Source organism: Bubalus kerabau, chromosome 22, assembly GCF_029407905.1.
Source record: "Bubalus kerabau isolate K-KA32 ecotype Philippines breed swamp buffalo chromosome 22, PCC_UOA_SB_1v2, whole genome shotgun sequence".
Taxonomy (NCBI): Eukaryota; Metazoa; Chordata; class Mammalia; order Artiodactyla; family Bovidae; genus Bubalus; species Bubalus kerabau.
Genome location: NC_073645.1, coordinates 52800433 through 52816413, shown reverse-complemented (window position 1 = coordinate 52816413; position 15981 = coordinate 52800433).

The following is a 15981-nucleotide window of genomic DNA, read 5'->3' as shown; positions in this document are numbered from 1 at the left end:
CGGGCCTTTGTGCATCCCTACCAGCAATATATGAGTGACCCAGCTTCTCTGCGCCCTTGTCAGGGCTTGGTGGTGTCACTGTGCTTATGATAGCCATCTGATAGGTGACATCTCATTGTGCTTTTAATTTGAATTTTCCTAATGGCTCCTGACACCGACATCTTCCCATGTGCTTATTTGCCCTCATGCGCTATACCGTCTTCAGTAAAAGGACTCTTTGCGCCTGTTGCCCGTTTTCTAATTGGATTATCTGGGTTTTTTTTTAAACCACTAGTACTCATCATTTGTTAAATACGTGGTTTGCAAATATTTTTTCCCAGCCTATGCTTGTCTTTTGTCCTCTTAATGGTATCTTTCTCAGAGCAAAAAAATTCTAATCTTGATACAGTCAAATTCATGGACTTTTTTCTTTTCATGAATTGTGCCTTTGATGTCAAGTCTAAGAACTATGACCAGATCTGGGTCCTGAAGAATTTCTCCTGTGTTTATTCTAATAGCTTTAAAGTTTTACATTTAAGTCCATGATCCATTTTAGTTAAATTTTGTATAAGGCGCGAGACTTCAGTCTGGGATTCTTTTCTAGCTCTCCCCGCCCCCCACAGACGTCCAAACGTTCTAGCGTCGTTTATTGAAAGGTTCTTTCCTTTGTTGAACTGCTTTTGCGTTTCTGTCAAAAACCAGTTGATTATACTTTTGTGGGTGCAGCCCTCAGTTTTCCCTTCTAGTCCTGTGATCAGTGAGTGCACCGGCCGCTTGCCAACACCACAAAGTCTTGATTGCTGCAATTGTATAATACGTCTCAAAACGGATGGACTGATTCTTCTGTTTCTCCCACTGCCCACCCCCAATTGTTTTGGCTATTTTGGTTCCTTTGCCTTTTCAGATGCGTTTTTGAGTTACTTTGTTTACATCTACACAAAACTTTCACTGTAATTGTGTTGGCGGTTATTTGTATCAATTTGGGAAGAACTGGCGTCTTTACTATGCTGGTCCTTATATACTCTAATAGTATATTTCTCCTCTTATTTAGATCTACTTTGATTTCTTTTATTTTTTAAAGGAATATTTACTGATTGATTTGGCTGTGCCAGCTGTTCGTTGTGGCATTTGGGGTCTAGTTCTCTGACGAGGGCTCGAACCTGGGGCGCCTACACCGAGCGTGTGGGGTCTTAGCTGCTGGACCACCAGAAAAGTACCTGATTTCCTTCCTAAGTGTTTTCAGCATACACGTGTGCACACGTTTTGATGGACTTATACCTAAGGACTTCAGTGTTTGAGTGACTGTCCATGGTATTTTGTTTTTAATTTTAGAGTCCGTTCAGATGATTCAAGATGTCACACGTTTTGCTATAACCATCAGGGCTTAAGCAGTGGTGGCTGGGGGGCCCAAAGCACTGTTTGGTGGAAAGGAAAGTTGGCTACACTTGGTGACTAACTTAGAGGAGACTGAGACTTCCTCTGGCCGGCTCCACCATGGCTGAGAGCCCAGAGCTTCCCTCTCAGAACCTCGGATGGGTTGTCTCCTCAGTGAGATCTCTTGGAGCTGATAAGCAGACGCGGCTGTGAGGGGTCGCCATCAGGATGAGGGCGGGGTTCTGTGAGAGGCTGGTCAGAGCCCACGGGGCTCAGCTAAGGGCACACGTGGGCATAGAGGAGAACACTGTGCAGATGCAAGCGGGGCTGGGAGAGACGGTCACAGCTCTGGACCGCCAGCAGCTGGAAGAGGAAGACCCCTCCTCTGGAGCCGTCAAGGGAGTGTGACCCTGCCCACACCTAGGTCTCAGACGTCTGGCCTCCAGAATGCGGGAGAAGACATTTCTGTTCTTCTATGCGGCTAGTTTGTGTTAATAACAATTTGTCATAGCAGTCCCAGGACATTGTCACATGACTCTTGAGCCACTGTCCATCCCCCATGGTTTCCACGGAGATGGCAAAGGGCTGGAGTGAGCAGGTGGGCATGTCCCACCTGTCCACTGATGCACCTGTTTGTTTCCTTGCTCTGAGCACTTGCCACTGGCTGACCAGTGGAATGCTAGCTGGGTGGGCTGGGAGGAGGGGAGGGTGACAGACAGGAGTGATGAGGTGATGGGGAGAGGGGGCAGAAGGGTTAAGGGGAAGGGGAGCAGGAAAATGAGACCCCAAAGTGGCTGCATCCTCCAGGCCCGCGTGTCTGCCTGGAAGGGAGACAGAAGCCCAGGTCTAAAGGTGGAAGGACGGGCCCTCCTCCAGGACCCCGACGGTGGGGCAGCGGCCTGCAGTGCTCGGGGCTGTTGGACACGCCCCCCGGGCAGTGCTCAAGGGCAGCACGGCGAGCGCAGCCTCCCTCTCTGTGCCGGTGGTCACTCTGTGTCCCGCTCAGGCGGCCCCGCTGCACCCCCTGCCGCCTGGCCTCCCCGCATCTTTCTCCGAGGGCCAATTTCCCGTTACTCATCCTTTTGAGTCACGCACGGTGGACAGCAGGGCTGCTCATTTCTGAAGAATCTTCTCTTTTTTGTGTTTCTTTCAATCAGAAGGGATTTTGGAGGACTTTTCATCTCCAGTGAAGAAAAAACCCTCAGGAGCCACAGCAACATGCCGCCCGGAGCTTCTCTGGCCTCATTAGAGAGTCAGGGCCACAGCTCTCGGGGCACTTAATCACAAGGCCCCTCCCCTTCCCTGTGTAGCATCAAGTCACTGGCATCTTACACGTGGAAGAAGCCGTCAGAAACCTAGGCACACGTTGCCGTTTCCGGAGGAAACTTCCTCTGATTCAGGAGAATGAACTTGAGCATTGCTCGCAGTGTCACGGATTCGGTGGGCAGTGGTCCGGCCCCCAGCCCCTCTGCAGTCAGCTCTGAATCATCCCCGCTTTAGGGTGACGAATCTAGATGAGGTGCAGGTGGAGTGTGAAGCCCACGTTCCCTGTGAGTGGAACGGAAGTCCTTCATGCCCCTGGTTCCGTGTGATGGGACAGCTGCCGCCTTCTCTCCTGTTGACTGAGCATCCTCGCTGGTTCCTCTGGGTCCGCGTCTCATCCGTTCCCGCCTCCCTCTTCCTCTTCTGCTGCTCCGCGTATATTCCCCGAAATGACACCTTCAGCCTCGCTTGGCCCCTGCTCCTCGGATGCCTCTGGGCATCATTCCTTTCTCTGTCCTGGGACCTTTGCACATGCTGTGCATCTCGCCCGGGAAGCGTCTCACCCAGGAAGTGCCTCACCTGGGGAGCTTTTCCATCCTCCTGCTTCTGGCCAACTCCTTCCTCACCCTCCTCATCACTGCAAACACCCGGGAACTTCCCCGCTGCTGGGGGCACCTCTCCCATGCCCTCCACCCTCGTTCTCGCCACATCTGGGGTTGCTGGACTCCTCGCTCCTGACGCCCCGCCGGGTGAGCTGTCTGGCTGCTAGCACGGCCCCGGCACTGGAGAACAAACAGACGCGGTCCCGGAAAGGACTGGGGTGCTCATAAGCTGGCAAGTTGCGTTTATGGTACTGACACGTCGGCCCCCAGTTACAGCTGTGTGTCATTTTTCCCTTCCGGCAACAGAAATTACAGCATCATTTTGATAAAATAATCAAGAGCAAAACATAATATGAGGTTCAGGGACACTTTAAAGAAAATTATGGATTAAAAAAAGGGAAGTAACTTTTCATAAGAAGCAACAACCACTGGGGAAAAAGCAGTGTTCTTAGGAGACTGGAAAGTAATTGAGCAGTAAATTACAGCTTCCAGCTGGCGTGCATGTTTAGAGCACAAGAAACAGCCCCACATAAAGGGAGAGGTTTTTTCGGGAGAAAACTAGAAAAGCTGCAGAAACACAATTATCCCTGTGACTGTGGATGGGGTGGTGCTGGGAGCGCTGGGTTCTCTGTTCTGAGGATGCTCAGAAGGCGGGTAAAGAGCCTCATCTGTCACTGAGCGCTGAATGCTCACCAGCAAATCTGCCTGTGTTTAAATCACACCCCTTTTGTCAGCCACATAAGCTAATTCCAGGGAAAAGCCGTTCCGACGGTTACTAGGAGTGGAGGGTCCTTGTCCAGCCCATGGTCTCTCTTCTCCTGGACAGGGAAGACGCTGGGGAGGGGTGGAGGGGTTCCACAAGCCTGCCATCCCAGGGCGACAGGGTGGGGGTGTTTGGGTCTAAGAGATGGCAGCCTGGGCACCCTGAGGTTCTCTCCCTGGCTTTGTGACCTCACTTTAGGTGACGGCCTCGCCTTCCCCATCTGTGATGAGGGATAATGACAGCGTCCTGAGAGGAGGGAAATGGTCCTGGGACCAGTGCGGGACTCAGAGACACTGCCCCACCCCACCTCCCCTTCCTTCCCCCACTCTTCTCCGCGCCCCATCCTCCACTCTTCTCAAGTAGAGACCCTTGGGGGCTGGGATGGTGCCCCCGAGGCCCTGGGCTTGGCAGTGTCTCTGCCAGAGCTGCAGGCACCCCTGCCCCCCACTACCCTGCAGGGCTCTGGTGCCAGCAGTTCCTCTCCCTCCAGAGCCTGGGTGCTCCTGTCCTGCCCTTGGGGTGTGGGCAGCTGTGGGCACCCCCAGCCTGTCGGGCGTCTCCGGACAGACCCTCAGCTGGAGGAGGTGGGCCAGTCACCACAGGGGTCACATCTGAGACTGACCAGGGGGCACCGCTAGGTCTGAGCCCAGTTCCAGACTCCTCAGATGACTGGCTGAGTCTCTGCTGGTGCTGCATCTCCTCTGCGTCTGGCGCTGCGGCTCAGACCTGGGCCCAGGTGACCTCCGTCGGAAGCAGCGCCTGTGACCTGAGCCGCGACGGGCCCCAGGTGTCCTGTCCTGGGGAGCTGTCCCTCCCTCCTGTGCTGCCCTCACCGCCCTCGCCCACTCGGACGCCGAGTCCCGGCTTGGCAGGGGCATGCCCCAGCCCCAGAGCCCAGCACAGGCTAGGTGCTGAGAAACGCCGATGACACTCTACCTTGCATTTTCCAAATGCTTAAGCGTCGGCTTTGTTTCTCCTTAAAGCTAACGTCTGTGCACAATTATTTAGTATCGTCTCTAGAGCTCGCTCCTGGCATTTTAGCGGTGTTTCAGTTTAGTCATCAAGTTGCCAAAGATTCAGTCCGAAAGAGAAAGAGGCCTCGACGTGGCTCTGGGTGGGGGTCCAGCAGCTCTTTCGATCCCCAGCTTTGGGTGACAGGGCTTCCCTGGAGTTGGGGACAGGGGAAAAGAAGGTTTTGCTCTGAGAAGATAAGAAGTCATGACATCAAACAGTGAGGGTCGGGTCGGTGGAGGACTGCAGGGTGCCCAGCATGGAGCACCTTGAGATGGAGGGGTTCATGGAAGGAAGCACGTGGACCTTCACCAGCAGGGCTGCGGGCAGAGCCTGTGCTGGACGCTCCCTCAGATGGCCTTCCAGAATGTTCGCTGGCCTGGAGTGGGTGCAGCCGGCTGTGGGGCAGTGTGCACGTCGGACGCTTTCCTTTGCATCTTCACGTCCTCCCTTGAGCACTGTGTTCTTTCCTGCTTTCCAGGGGAGGCAAGTAAACTTCCAGGCTTCCCTGGGGCTCAGACAGTGAAGAATCTGCTTTCAGTGTGGGAGACCTGGCTTGATCCCTGGGTCGGGAAGATCCCCTGGAGAAGGAAATGGCAACCCACTCCAGTACTCTTGCCTGGGAAACCCCATGGACAGAGGAGCCTGGCGGGCTACAGTCCATGGGGTCGCAAAGATTCACAACTTTAGCGACTTAGCACACACACACGCGAGTATCCACCTTTGTTGCTGTGATGGGCACTCACAGTTACTTATCAGCCTGACATTTCCAAGCTTTTCATGAAGGCTTGAGCCATGCCGCTCTTTGTTTCCTGAAAGGACATCGGCCGTCTGCCGGGGCGGCCCTTGGGTGGCAGAGGCTGCTTTCGTGGCCCCTGGTGCCCTCTGGCTGGTCCAGGCTCTCTGCCTCCCCATGTGCCTCCTGCCCCAAGGCTGGCCTGGCCCCGTGCGGCTGTTCTAGGGGCTTGGTGCTCACATGAGGCAGGCACGGTCCTGCCCCCTCCTCGTAGGGCCAGGCTGGCTCTGGCCTGAGGTTCCAGGGCTAAGGAGAGGCCTGAGCACAGCTGCTGAAGACACAGCCTTTCTGAGGAAAGCAGGCTTCCTCGTGGGTGGATCACGAAGCTCTCTGAGTTTGGTTCCTCCTGTCTGGAATTGTGGGGGTCCCCTGGGGGTCCCCATTTCCACTACCAGAAGCCCATCTGTAGGGGAGGTACAGACTGAGTCATATTTCATAATCATGTAAGGGGAACTTTAAAAAGTCACAAGCTAGAGGGCTAGACGTTGACTGTTAAGAATGTTCTAAACCTAGAAGAGAAGATCTGTAAGGAAAAGACCTACAATAAACGGGAAGTAAAGTAATGTTCTCCCAGATCCCTTGGAAATGTTTTAAAGCCAAGATAATACTTTACACTACCTTTTATTTAAAAATGATCAGTGTTCAATGTTAAGTTAAACGTCGATTTGCAGGAAGGATCCTGCAGTGTGCACAGCCCGGCTGTTTCAGGAAAAGCACGAGCTGGCAATGGACTTGCTTTAATTAAACCGGGGCCCTGGCGAGGGGCCTCCTCCCGCGGCTTCCGACTGCAGACGCTCCGAGTCTGGGTGTGTGGAAAGCACGTTCCGGGGGAGAGAGTGACATTAACTTGTCTTCATGGGCTGGCTCAGGCTCTGCACTTATCAGCACCAGCTCCTTCCCTCTCTGGAGCGCGTCTGGTCCTCACTCACTCGAGTCTCTGAGCACAGTTGGCAAGGTCAGAGCGTCCACTGCTGCCCCGAGAGCCGACGGTGCAGACAGGGCGGGTGCCCGTCACACCCACGCTTCTTCTGAAAGATTGCAGCCAACAGGACGCAGGGCCGGCTAGCAACTCACCAGGAACAGGTCCCCGAGCCTGTGTGTGCGTACGGGCCGTGGACATGGCGACCTTGACCGCTGACCGACACCCTGAAGATGTGGGCGCAGGAAGGATGAGGCATGGGCGTGGCTGCTGAGACTCAGCTCGGTGGATGCGAGCAGCTCTGTTCACCGTCAGAGGAGCAAGGACTGAACCGGCTTCAATTGCCCCAGGGCTTTCCCACGACCTGGGGAACCTGGACAAACGTGACAAACGGAACAGAGAAGACAGAGACGAACAGAAACGTAAAACAGAAGAGCCGCTGAGACGCCTGTGCAAGGGTAAGACGCCTGTGATGGGAGACCAGGACCTACACCCAGACTGGCCGGGCGCTGTCCCTCCAGCCCCACACCCAGGGCAGCAAAGTCCACAGCGGTGGACCTGACACTGAGGCTGTAGGACCCAGGCCCCGCCGTGGACACCCGGGGATGAAAGAAGTCACAATGGACGAACAGCAGCAGAGCAAGCAGGCGGCTGTCCCCCTGCGGGCCCTGCCTTCCTGCTCAGAGACTGGGGAGTGGACAGCTGTCCCCCTGTTGGAGCTGCCTGCCTGCTCAGACTCCTGCTCCAGCTCACGGTGGAGTTGGGGGTGAGGGGCAGAGGAAACTGCACCCAGGAGGGGCGACGGTGCTTCAGGGCTGCAGAGGAGGTGCCCAGGCTGGGAGGCGGTTCCGTGCTGCCCCCACAGGAAGGGCAATCAGTCGGTCTCCAGCCCTCAACTGGCCAGTGTGTGGATACAGACCACCTTGTCCTCCCCATGGCCAGAAGGCAGAGTCCTCCCTTTACAGGTCCAGGAGCTCCCAGAAAGACCAGTGAAGTCCAGCAGATGCTTCCTGTGTTCCCAGGCTTTCATGCACGGTCCTCCTGATTCAGGGACTGAAGGTGCTCCAGTTACTTTATCCTCAACTGTAGATGAAGAAGCGGACGCTTTGTCTTTGGGCAAAGGACACAGATGGTAGACGGCCGAGCTGGGATCTAAGCCTCCACCAGCCTCACTCCACAGCTGAGACTTCTCATCTGTCACTCCCGCTGTCTGTGGGCATTCAGCAAGTGTGGCCACCTCCGAGTCCAGTTCTCGAGGCACAGGAGGCTCGGCCTGGGAGCTGAGGCAGAATCGGCGTCAGTGTCCACTGGCACCTCTGCCATCGCTGAGGTTGTTCCCGTAATTCTGGTCCCGTTGGCTGGTTGGAAGGTGGCATTTCACAGCTCACTCCATCCGAGGGCCTGATGAGGCTTCGTTTGCTTCCTTGCATCTATAACCATCTTTAAAGCCACCAGGTGCCTTGGGACCATGATTCCTTTACATGGATCATAATTTCAGTCTGGAAATGGCATTTCTGAGAAATATTTTTTAGGAACCCAAGAAACTCCAAGGCTTGCTTGGAGGCAGTAAATACAGGTAAGTAGCAATGAATCTTCCAAGCTCTGTGGGATCACTGTATGGTTCTAAGAATAATGTTTCCTAAGACAGCAGCTTATAGAACCACTGAGGTGTTTTCCTCTCATTTGAGATCACAGTTCAGAGCTGGTTTGAATTTCTGAGTTCATTCTTTTAGCAAACCCTCAGTAGTGAGGTTTGTGGTCTTGAGAGGGTTGGTTCGCTTTTTATTTTAACTTTTTATTTTATATTGGAGCATAGTTGATCAGGGCTTCCCAGGCAGTGCTAGTGATTAAGAACCTGCCTGCCAACGTGGGTTAGACATGAAACATGGGTTCAACCCCTGGGTTGGGAAGATTCCCTGGAGGCGGGCATGGCAACCCAGTCCAGTGTTCTTGCCTGGAGAACCCCCGTGCACAGAGGAGCCTGGTGGGCTGTGGTCCACAGGGTCGCAAAGGGTTGGACATGACGTGCACACACACACAGTTGATTAACAATGTTGTGTTACTTTCAGGCGCACAACAGAATGATTCAGTTATACACACATCTATTCTTTTTCAAATTCCCTTCCCAATTAAGTTATAGAATACTGAGCAGAGTTCCCTGGGCTGTACAGTAGCTCTTTGTCGGCCTGGTTCATCTTTAGAGTGGGAGAGGAGTCACAATAAGACAGGAGAGTGGGTGTGTTGCTAGGAAGGAGGCCTTTGTCTGCCCAGTGGGAAGGTCTTCAGTGGAGGGAAGGCGCCGGTCTGAATGGTGGGAGATGCGGCTAGAACAGGCTGTCCTTCAGGAAGGTCGGCGGCGCGGACGGCTGTCATCTTGTTCACTTTTGGGCAATCCAGCTCCGACTGTGAAAATGAGGCCCCACCCGCACCCCGTCTGTGGGCTGACTTCCGGGGGCACCACCTGCCTCTGAGATGCCCCGCTTCCGGCCCCTCTGTTGGCCTGTCCTTCAGGGGTCTGGTCGCCGCAAAGTTGCCTTCACAGAGGGGACTCCCCAAGTCAATTTTCCAGATTTGGAACTAAAAAAGCAGAGAAATTAGAGCCCAAATAACAATCAGGGAACAGCAAGAGACTGTGGGCGTTGTTTTCAAAGCTGGAATTTGGAACAGCGTCTCAGAGGCTGGACCCTTAAATGGCTCTGAAGGCAGGCGGGTGGTTGCTGGACACTGGAGCAGCGCAAGGAAAGGGTGCTCCCTGGAGAACTGATTAGAGCGGATGTTTCACCTGCTCCTTACAGGAAACGGCCCTTCATGGAGGAACGTTCACTGTCCCTTCCCGAGAAATTTAGACATTAAAGATGTTTGATACTTAAAGTCATGTTTATGTTGTCTGTGAAAATGTGATAAGTATGCCCATGAAGACGGTGGGGAACTTGCTTTGTGCAAAGTTTGGGATTCAGAGCCGGGTCTGGGAGGAGCCCCTGAGGCCTTGTGGGACGCGTTGCCCAGGAGACGGCTCTGTCCCCACACAGGGTCCAGCCTGCTGACGTGGCCTCTCTGCTGTGTGGTCTCAGGCTGGCGGAGGAGGATGCCCCTCCTGCTCCCTCCCTGCCGCGTCCTGGCCCCTGGGACTTGGGTGAGGAGCCTTCGGCTGGTCCTCCCCCATCCCAGCCCCCACCTGCTGCCAGCTGGCAGCCTGGTCTGTGGTCTGATTTGGTCCCAGGCCAGGGTGAATCTGGGGTCAGCTCAGCCACAGGGATCAGGAAGCCATCCGATGAAGCCTGGGGGAAGCACAGCTGGGGTGGACTTGGCATCGACATGCAGGTTTGCTGACTTTGCAGGGTTCTCCTTGAAGTCTTTTTTTCTTTTAAGCTAATTAATTAATTAATTTGACTGTGTTGGGTCTTGGTGGTGGCGCGTGGGGCCTCAGTGGGGTCACGCAGGGTCTCCGTTGTGACGCAGTCTCCAGTTGCGGTGCACACGTTTAGTCGCTCTGCAGCCTGTGGGATCTTAGTTCCCCGACCAGGGATCAAACCCACCTCCCCTGCATTGCAAGGTAGCTTCTTAACCACTGGACCACCAGGGAAGCTCCTCCTTGAGGTCTTAAGTGATCAAAGTACAAGCATCTGTGAACAAGGTGGTGAGAGCCAGCATCGAGCCTTATTTTTGGCAAGAGACAGCATGGCCGATCTCTCTCTGATACCCCAGGGTGCACATCAGCTCCACGTGAGGCCTCAGGGGGCCTGAGGAGCCTAGTCTGCCAGGGGCGGTGGGGGGCAGACGCCAAGGCAACACCTGGATCATTCACCCATTCACGTGAGCGTTGGGTGAGTCTCCCTTGTGAGCAAATCTCTCTGCTAAGGGCCAAGACTATTGACAGGCTGTGGACATACCCCCCAGCAGGCCAGGGCCTCAGAGGGAGTGGGGTGCAAACCAGGAAGCACACCCCATGACACGGCCCCGAGGGAGGGCTGAGCGCCCGAGGCGGGTGGTGTTGGGATTCCCGTCGGGTCGAACTGGGGCTTGCAGACACTGCTGCTTCATCCTTTGAGGCGCCTCGGACAGCCTGTGTCTGCCTGCCCTCCATGGGCCCCTCAGGTCAGAGGGACTCACTCCACCTGGACAGGGGCCCCCTCCTCTATGACCACCCCCCGGGGTGCCCCCAGGTCCAAGGTTCCGTGTGATGGCCTCCGCTGGAGCAGCTGTTTCTAGGGGCCCGAGGACCTGAAGGAGGCACAGGGAACAGGGGGTCACTGAGGGTCTCAGAGGGCGATGGGGCTGGCAGAGCTGGACAGCAGCCACGTGGCCCCGGGGGAGGCGGGCTGGCTGCGGGGCTCACGGGCACCGAGAGGCAGGCGGCCTGAGACCCCTGTGTGTCAACGTCTCGGGGCGGCTGTGTCCTTGTCTACAAGTGGGACTCTGGGGCCTCCTGCACTAGGTGAGCGGGGAGAGGCCTCTGGACCAGGGCACCTGCTCGGCCCCTGGTCCTGGGAGCCGAGCTCTGTGCAGGGCTCGTCCTGAGAGTACACGGGGCAGAGGCGCCCAGGGCAGGCGGGAGGGTGGGCCGCAGGCAGGGCAGCGCTCAGGGCGGCGACGCAGCCTTGCTTTCGGGCCCCTTGGGCACCAGGACTCATGCAGGGGCAGGTCAGCCGGAGACGGGCACCGGGTGGAGACCCCACGGGCTCCTGACTTTGTCCACCTTTGGGACAGGAGGCAGGGTTCCCCCAGAGACCCTCACAGTGAACCGAAGCAAAGCCCCTCGTGTGCCCAGTCCCCGTCTCCATCCTCCCTGTGGGGCCAGCAGCGGTGTGTAATTGATCTTTCCCGGAATTAGTCCTTGCATAAAACAACATGTAAATAACAATCCTAAATTTGTAACGACAACTAATAAAGCTAATTAAGGGCAATCAGGAAGCCCTTTATTAACCATAAAGACATTATAGGTAGCTTCTGAGATAGGGAGGTAATGGAAGATCAATACGGCCAGCAGAGAGAACTCAGTGTGATTATACAAATCAACAGGGACTTACTTGAAAGTAAAATATTTTACACTTGTAAGGCAAATTAATCTCAGAGTCAATAAGGAAAAACAATTACCAAGTGGAAGGTAGCCAGGTGTCCCCACAGGAGAGGCGGGGAAACAGACCTGGGGAGAGGCCGTTGGTGAGGCGGGCGGTGTGTGGGGTGGGCACCTCCTCAGGACCTGGCCGCGGGGCGACCATAAAAGGGTCATTATCGCATCGCCAATTGTTAAACTTGGGGCCTCTAATCATCTTAGCCAGGATTCCAGGTCTTAACAAGTGGTCCCTGGGAATGCAGAATCTTCTCTGATTTCTCACATAAATGACTGATAATTAACGCTCACTGAGAAATTTCAAATGTATTCACTGTTCGTTGCCACGTGATATCAAGTGGCAATTATGTGAGATCTGGGCTTCTTGAGTGTTATTCTCTGATTTATGGCTTACCATTACTTAACATCATATTACTATTCTGAATACAAATGCCAACCAGCTTATGCAAATCCTATTCTGTAATGGGGAGGAAAAGAAATGACCCCAAAGACTCGGTCATGAGCTAAATGTAGTGCGTAGCCTCAGGGGTGAAGGCCGAGCTGGAAGGTTCCTGCACACACAGCACATCTAACCCACCCGAGAAGCTGGGTGTGACGTCGTCTGACCAGAGGCCACGCGGGGACCCTGGGCTTACACTAGCCGCAGGCGCAGGACTGGGAGCCTCTCAACCCCGTGGCGGGACCATCAGCCAAGAAGATCCTAGATCAGCCGTACCCAACTGTTTGGGCGCCAGGGGCGGCTTCATGGAGGACAGTTTTTCCGTGGACGAGGTGGGGGTGGGGTGGGGTGGGGAGGGTGGGGGTGGGGAGGGCACTCTTGGGCAGATTCAAGCACATCACGTTTATCGTGAACTTTGTTTCTATTGTTGTTACGTCAGCGCCACCTCCGATCATCAGGCAGCAGACCCTGGAGGCTGGGGACCTCTGCTCTAGAAGGTCATCAGCGCTGCCTCCTCAGACAAAGCCCGGTGAGTGACCATCTCCCTGCTGTTTGCACTGGATGCTTTTCCTGCTTTGTGAGAGTTGGGCTCCACACAGCCGTTTCCCCGGCTCTCACTCGGGCAGAGGCGGAACGGCTGCCGCTCCTGCTGGGTCAGCAGCAGAGGGTCCTCCGCGGACCCTCCGGTGCCCCCTCCCTGGCCCAGGTCTCTGCGGCCGCGACAGGTGGGCAGGCACCGAGGGTTGCCCTGGATGGGACGCTTGCTCCGGCCCAGAGGCCCCCGCTCTTGCTGGTCTGGATTGGTTCCTGGAATTTGGAAGCAACAAACAGATGGAAAATAACCCCTCCAACCAGAGGCTGCCTCCTCTGGCCTCTTAGATCAGGGTGGGTGAGTGTCCCTTCCCCTAGCCTGGGAAGGGTTCGGGGTGCTGCGGCTTTAGAGGCAAATGGTGACCATTCTGATCCGAGTTGAACGGACCTGGAGCAGTCCAGTGGGGCCAGGAGCTGACTGCCTTTGGGGAAATAAGGTTTGTCTCTTTGCAAAGGTCTCATACAGAGGCAGAGCTTCTCCCAGCTGCTGTGCACGTGAGGTCAGAGGTGCTGATGGGATGACGGGGGGCAGGGTCCCCAGAGGAGGGCGTGGTGAGCCTGCAGCTCTGGTTTCCCAGCATCATTATTGCCTGAGTCCTCAGAGGGCTGATCAAAGGTGATCCAGGCGTGCGCTCAGTGGAACCTACCCTTGTTTGCTGTTTGTTATCTAAGTTCCAGATTACCTTTTCTCCACCAAATGCTTGGTCCAGGTCCAGTCATGGGCCCACGACCAGGGTTTGGCCCTGGGATATCAGGTCCAGGCTTGAGGGTGGCCTTCCATCCTGAGCGCTGTGCCCTCTGAGGTGTATTCCTGACTAAAGGGCCTCAGTCATTTGCCTGACTTTGCACAGGTGTGACATTGTCCACAATTATGAATATGGCCTAGGAAACTAATTGACGCATTGTTTTGGGTCATTTGAGCAGCTAAACGGCCATATTAGGTTCTCATGCAATTTCCTGGGGAGTTGGCCAGCGAGAGGGCAGTGCGTTCAGATGCGTGCTGAAGGCGTCCACTCAGCAGATAAACATGGCCTCTTTTCTGGGGCCAAAGGACTGGCCCCGCTGGCCTCCACTTCAGGCCAAACACCCCAGGCCCTTTGGGGTGAGAGGGGCAGAGTCCCTGCCCACACTGACCAGACACTGGGGAGGGCACAGCACGCTCTGAATGCATGCCCCAGGGGGTGGTGAGAACCTCACCATCAACTTCCAGCCCCACAGCTGCCAGACTGCATGCAAGGGAGGCAGGTGGGAAGGGGGGCAGGGGGCACCTGCTTCTTACCTCCTGGAAGTCTGTGCTCAGTCGCTCAGGTGTGTCTGACCCTTTGTGACCCCATGGACTGAAGCCCACTGGGCTCCTCTGTCTTTGGAATGTTCCAGGCAGGAGCACTGGGGTGGGTTGCCGTGTCCTCCTCCAGGGGGTCTTCCTGTCACAGGGATGGAACCCATGTCTCCTGCATCTCTTGTATTGGCAGGCAGATTCTTTAACACTGAGCCACCTGGGAAGCCCCCAGGAAACCACCCCCCCCAGAATGTCTGGAATGAGACAATACTCTGCCCCTCCTCCTCCCCACAAAAGCCCAGCGCTGGGTTGACACTCACCTTAGCTGCCCTGTAATCAGCACAAAGTTGTTAACCAGAGACTCAAAATGCAAACAAATCTTTGATGATTTTACATCTCAAAACAGAATTCCTCCGGCACATCCATGGGCTGACTTTTACTGAATACATGTCCGAGGACTAGACTGAGTCCAGCTGGTTCATCTCCTGGAGGAGCTCACTTCCACGTCATCCAGACAGCTAAGCCACCTGCCCGCTGGCTGGGGGAGGGTCCCCAGGCTCAGACAGGCCGCCTTGGAGGAGGGCCTGGCTGCTTCAGAGCAAGGCTGTTTGTAGGATTTTGACGACTTCTCCCTCGTGACAGTGCACGGAGGGTCCGGGCACCGTGCGTCACCCAGCAGCGACACAGGATTCGCTCTGAGTAACGTGCGCACCCTCTCCACTGTTCTCTCACATGAAAGAAGGAAAGTGAAAGAAAGTGAAGTCGCTCAGTTGTGTCCAACTCTGCGATCCCGTGGATTGTAGCCTACCAGGCTCCTCTGTCCATGGGATTCTCCAGGTGAGAATACTGGAGTGGGGTGCCATTTCCTTCTCCAGGGGATCTTCCCGACCCAGGGATCAAACCTGGGTCTCCCACACTGCAGGCAGACGCTTTAACCTCTGAGCCACCAGGGAAGCTCTTTCACATGAGCTTTGCAAATTTAAGGCACCATAACATCACGGTTAATTATTTTTTCCTAGGTGTTGTTGTTCAGTGGCTAAGTTGTGTCCAACTCTTTGTGACCCCACGGGCTGCAGCACCCCAGACTCCTGTATCTTCCACCATCTCCCGGAGTTTACTCCAATCACATCCATTGAGTCAGTGATGCCATCCAACCATCTCATCCTCAGTGATCCCCATCTCCCACCTTCAATCTTTCCCAGCATCAGGGCCTTTTCCAATGGGTCAGTTCTTCACATCAGGTGGCCAAAGAATTGGAGCTTCAGCTTCAGCATCAGTCCTTCCAATGAATATTCAGGACTGATCTCCTTTAGGATGGACTGGTTTGATCTCCTTGCAGTCCAAGGGATTTTCAAGAGTCTTCTCCAGCACCACACTCAGACAACGGCTGATGGTGTGTGGGTCCACCTGCAGAGCCATTCCTAATTTTAGAGGAAAGTAAAGCTTTGCTGAGATCACATGTGCACCCTCTGTGACGTGCGCATCACACATGATTGCTTCACCTGCTGTGACGTGTGCAGAGGTGTGCCACCAAGAAAATGCCTGCAAGGAACGGCTTCATTTCCTTTCAACTCTAAGCCTTGAGTGAGCTCTGAATCCAGTTTCCCCAAAGGGAAGCAGGTTGATGCTGCAAGCCATGGGTCTCGAGTCCCTGGCACAGTTCAGGGAGAATCTTCCGGAGGCTGGGAGGACCCAGGGAGGAGGGAGAGAGACCTGAAGGCCCGGCCCACATCGGGGGAGTCTATCGGGGCTGGGGTGTCCATTGGCTGAGCTGCGGGCTGGGAGGGCTGGGGCAGTGTGACGAGGTTGAATGTGAGTTTCTCATGGGCTCCCTTGTTATTTCCTCAGGTAATGAAAGAGAAAACGTCAGGCTGGAGGCTGACCCAGATGGTGC